Genomic DNA, 6000 nt, shown 5'->3' on the forward strand with positions numbered 1-6000 from the left:
ATTTTTGAATGATCACTTGTAAATCAGGCTATTTTTGAATTTCTCCCGAAAAAGAAGGAAGAGGATATGTGAAATAAAAAACAGAAAGAAATATAAGAAAATAAATTTGCACTCATCATAGGCAAGTACAATTACTTGTTCGTTCTTTTTTTTCTTTACCCTTTTTTATATTTTTTTCTTGTTCTTCAATTGTTCCCTAGTTAATACTCAGTATGTATAGCATTATTTCAAGGGAAAAGTTCCTTATGGGGAGGAAAGGAGTATTTGGTCTAATAATAACTATTAATATTTGACAAATAAAAAAATATCCAATTCATATTGGACATCAGTATATCAAGAACCGATACATACATACATAGAAGTATTAGTAACACTGATTTAGTTAAATTTATTGAGAATACTTAAAGTTGTAGTTTCACATTCTTATTGTGGAAATGACCCTCTTCATGTAATATAGGTATGAGCAAACTAAGCATTACAGTAAAAACTTGGTGAGCATGCATGGATTTTCATAGTAGCAATCTACTCTTTCGAAACCATTTATTTATAAAAATTATCAAGTTCCTCACGAAGTAACATACCTTTAAAAAGAAAAACGCTATCAGCTCCTAGTCTTTTTCTCCTTTCCTTTTCTCTAATTAATTTTTACAATTTCAACACCACATCCATTTAAATAGAGTTCCATGTAAAAAATGGGGAGGAGAGTCTTTTGGAAGGAGACAACGTTATCCAAACAACGTAACTCCCATTTCATCCAATTTTTTGCAAAATTCTCAAAATTTTGTTTCTTACTCTGCTATCTTAACACTATAGAACTGTTTGTATAAAATTGATCTGTAGGGGGAGCATAATCCAAACAATAAAAAATATATAATACTACAAGTTAATATAATATGACAGATAGAAAATAATATGAAACAACCATATGTAGGATTTTGCAATAAAGGGAACATTGATATATACGCTTCACTCAAAGCAACTTTGGGTCTTATCCGACGCAGGAAAGAGAAGAAAAAATAATAGAAAAAAAAGAGAGAATAAAAACCCTCATTATGATGAATTAGGTGCTTTTTAAATATAAAGAAATTGGAATGGTTGTCAATAAATGTCGAAACCGTTGCTTAGTCTCCTTCTTAGTAAGAGTTGTAATTGAGCGTGATTTTGTTTAGATTTAATACTATTTGTGTAGTAATGGAATTTCAATTAAAATCTTAAATTATTGAATTTATAACTCATTAAACAATTGGGGGTTATGGAGTTGAAAAGTCACAACCTTTTTAAAATAAGATAAATGATTTAAATAAAAGGAAAAAGTCAACAAATTGAGGAAAAAGATAAATAGGATTCCTCTCTAGCAAGTGTCATATTATCTTGTCAAGTAACTCCTATATATATATATATATATATATATATATATATATATATATATATATATGTTAATAGTGTTTCTAAGGTCACTAAACTATTTCCATGGAAAATCGTGCAGAACCATATCCGAAATATTCAATTTCGGTATAAAATTTCGTGGTGCTTATACTATGTTAGTTTCAGGTATAAAATTCTGCATAACCAATATAGTCTCGGTATAACTGATCCAGCTTTGGTATCTGGTATTAAGCTTGCGTTTGGCCATGAATTTTTAAACTTGTTTTGAAAATTTTGATTTGGGTGAAGTTTGGTTTGAAGACGAAAATATGTTTGGACATAAGTTTTCAAAACATATTTCAATTTTTTATTTTTGAAAAAACATAAAACATGACTTATACTCATAAGTTCTAAACTATCACAAATACCCAATAATACTTTCGTCAGTAACATTCATTATATTATCACAAACCATAGTCCTGAACATAAATAAATTTGCTATAAAATTATTATTTTTATATTGAACTACATAATACACTATCAGATGACCGAGAAGACGAAGCAACATTGTTACAAAATAATAAATAGTGGGCTCTTTTATAAAAAAAGTTGGGGCAATTTTTAAAAACATAAAAGGGCCAGAAGTATCCCTTTACTATGCAAAGAGGATCATTTAAACCCTCTGTTATACTATTCGTTCACAACTATCCTGACGTTATAAAACCGGTACAAAAATACCCCTCTTCCGTTAGGACTTCCACTATGGCTAACAATATCCCATGTGGCTTGACATTTAGCTGAGGTGGATGCCACATAGCATACCACCTCACTACCCCCACCCATTTTACCACCTCCCCCACTTCTTCCTCCAACACCACCTCCACATTCACCTAACCACCACCACCACAATCTTCATCGACCAGACAACCGCCCTTCCTCTCTTTTAACTTCACAAACCCAGCACCATCAACATATCAACATTAATTGGCTTGGACATTTTGACAAACAGTTGGGAGTCACTTTCAAAATTTCAAACATATAAACATGGCTGAGTCCTGTGAGCATCACAACAATTCACTACATCAGTTTAAACCTACCAATCTATCACCAATGTAAATACGAGAACTCATGACTACATCAACAACTTCATTCTAACACACCCATTTATAGAATAATGTAAATAATCATAGCATAATCCCTTCCAAAGTAAAATTCGTTCATGAATGGCTCAAATTACTTAATTCTATCTCCTTTAAATAGTTATCAATATAAAGCTTGTACATCCAGATTCCAGATGATGAACAATCACACAGTTCTCGTAGAAATCTGTTGGAATCACGTTAATCTTTTTTTGTATAGATAGCAGTGAAGAGGATGGGGCAGCGGGGATGGATATTGGGAAGCTTCTGTCATATTGAGAATCAAAGTTCATAACCTTTGTGCACACAACTCACGCCTCTCTTAATTGTGATTCCATAAATAAGAAGAAACCCATGTGAGATCCCCTTCATTTGCAGCCATCATCAGCGGCCGTTGTTCACCGTTCAGCGTTATATCATATGTTTAGTTTACAAAGTGCCTATGGGCTTATCGCTAACTAGAGGTAACACAAAGGCGGGGGTGATAGGTGGTATGCCACACGGGGTCCACCTCAGCGAAATATCAGGCCACGATGGAGGATACTAACGGCGGAGGGATATTTTTGATCCACTTCTATAACGTTGGGGTAATGATGGATCAATACTATATCGGAGGGTATAATGATTCTTTTCGAATAGTAAAGGGGTATTTTTGATCCTTGTCCGTTTTAAAAAAATATAATAATAATATTTTAGGTCAAAACCAGCTAGTTTTGGGATTTGGAATTTGGGTTTTAGGAATATGCAAAAATATGGATAAAATTTATGAACAAATATGTACATGTCATAAAAAACCCAAATATATTTTGGCAAAATCTATGACCAAATGGGTCTTGCCAAAAACGGGCCTATGGCCAAAAGCCAAACATTGCATTACTAATTCCCTTATATCTTACACGAGAGTATATATGCACCTCCAGTTTCATTTTACGTGGTGGTATTTGACCGGACATGTTATTTAAGAAAAAAATTGAAAACTTTTTAAATTGTGGGTTTAAATGTATCATAGACAATTCTGTTGATATAAGAGCTGTTGGAAAAATTGAATGATTATGGAGAATAAAAGGTTTAGCTTGAGGCGTGTCAAAGACACTATCCTTAAGGATATTTCGCTCACACCGAGATGAATAATGTTAAGCGTATCCCCAGGATTCAACAAGCTCTTCTAGTATAACTAGGAGCAGAAATAACAAAGATTAACGAGAAGAAAACCTAACATAAAAGAAATAGGGAAGAAAAATTGTAACTTTATTTTTTCACTACTTTTCTTTTATGAAGATGAAGAAGTATATATAGCCTAAAACAGAAGTAGACTCTCTTATCCATATTAGAGGTTGTTCAAGGAAAATAAACCTATCAGAAACATTCAACAAAAAACTATACGTTAAGTCTTAAAGCCATTAGGATTAGGCATTGATTTTTCAATACAAACGTTATTGACTTTTCAATAACGTACAAATCCATAGTAATGAGCATTCAATTTTTTAATTTATTTTGTCCCAAATTGAATTCAAAATTAATTAATTTTCTGTTACAAATATTTTTAAAATAATTACTATAATAATGACTCATTAATATAATAGTAAGAAAATGAATCTAGACATAATTTTAGAATTTTTTTTTTTGAAATATCAAAAGTATTTTTTTATCAAGAGCTTGTCACCAACGGTAAAATAGAAACTTAAATTTAAGTTATTTCTATAAGTATTGCAAGGTGCCATTCTTTTCGGAAACAAAAGAAAATTATGCCACATACTGTGAAATGAAAAAAGTATTATTTTGGTAAAATGCGAGATAAGGATATGCGTATTGGCAATACGTTGATAACGGATTTAAAGGAAAAAAAATGCCCTTAATTAGGCATAACAATCCATGTATTTTTATTCACTGTCTCTGCATAATTATCTCTATGCACTGCTTCATAATACTCGCCTAACTAGACAGTAAAGCAAACAACATAAGTTCTTCAATGACTAAGGTTCTTGATTAGTGTATGTTAGTATTCTAGTTAGTCAAGTTAAATTAGTGCTCACAAATCACAAGCATAGAGATTTAAGGACGTCGATAGCTGATGTGTCGACAAACAAGAAAAAACAGCAGAACAAGTTGCAGACTAGTGAAACGTTACGCTATATGTGATGATGAAACACTACATTTATGTTTATGTTTAAATCCACAGGGGTCCCAACTTCCAATGTCCAATCCTTCTTCCAATGGGATAGGGACAAGTTCCTTTGTTTATTCTGCAAGTTTCTTTCAGTTCATTTTCTCTATGACAAGGACTTTGATTTTTTCCTTGCTTTCACTGTGACGACCGGCTGGTCGTCTTAAGAATTAACGCTCTGATCTCCTATTAATTATTTTTTCCAAGTTTATTTCTGCTATTTCGATTTGTCGAAATATTCGGTTTTGAGTTTTGGAGAGTTTTGGGACACTTAGTTCCTATATGAGAGCTTAAGTGTTGGAAAATTGACTGTAATCAGAACAGTGTGAAGACAGTCTCGGAATGGAAATCTGAGGGTTCCGTTGGGTGATTTCGGGGTTAGGAGCGTGTTCGGATTGTGTTTTAGAAGTCCGTAGCTAATTTAGGCTTGAAACGCCGAAAGTTGAATTTTTGAAGTTTTCGGTTCAATAGTGAGATTTTGATCTGAGGGTCGGAATGGAATTCCGAGAGTTGCAGTAGTTTCGTTATGTCATTTGGGATGTGAGTGTAAAATTTCAGGTCACTCGGAGGTTGTTTGGTTGAGTTTTTGATCAAAAGCGTAATTTGGAAGATTTTGGAAAACTTAGACTTGAATCCGATGTGTTTTGGTTGATTTGTTGTCGTTTGAGGTGTTTTAAAGATTGGTACATGTTTGAATAAGGTTTTAGGATATGTTGATGCCTTTGGTTGAGGTCCCGGGGGCCTCGGGTGTGTTTCGGATGCTCAACGGATCATTTTTAGTTGTTAAAAAGTTGCAGAATTGCAGGTTCAGCTGTTGTAGATAATTACTTTTCGCGTTCGCGAGTGGACCCTCGCGTTCGCGAGTGGACCCTCGCGTTCGCGAAGAGTAGGTGGAGGTTAGTGAAATTTTAGCCTTCGTGTTCGCGAGGAAAGCTCCGCGTTCGTGAAGGGCTGGATACTTGTGAATCGCGTTCGCGATTGGCTTCGCATTCGCGTAGGAGGAAAATTGGCCTAGTAGAATTTACTCATCGCGCTCGCGATGAGAGGAACGCGTTCGCGAAGGCTTGTCTGGGTAAATCATTGCGTTCGCGAGGGCCTTGTCGCGTTTGCATAAGAGGACTTTTGGTCAACGCCATTTTTGTGCTTCGCAAACGCGAGGTCTTGACTGTGTTCGCGAAGAAGGAATTAAATGCCTGGGTAGAATTTTTAAAAGGTTTATTTCGCGAATTTTAGCCTAGGTTCCTCCATTGTTAGGCGATTTTGAAGCTTTTTGAAGAGGGTTGAAGAGGGATTCAAGGGGGATCACTTGGAGGTAATAATTTTGACTTATAA

This window comes from Nicotiana sylvestris, chromosome 1 (assembly GCF_000393655.2).
Source record: "Nicotiana sylvestris chromosome 1, ASM39365v2, whole genome shotgun sequence".
Lineage (NCBI taxonomy): Eukaryota > Viridiplantae > Streptophyta > Magnoliopsida > Solanales > Solanaceae > Nicotiana > Nicotiana sylvestris.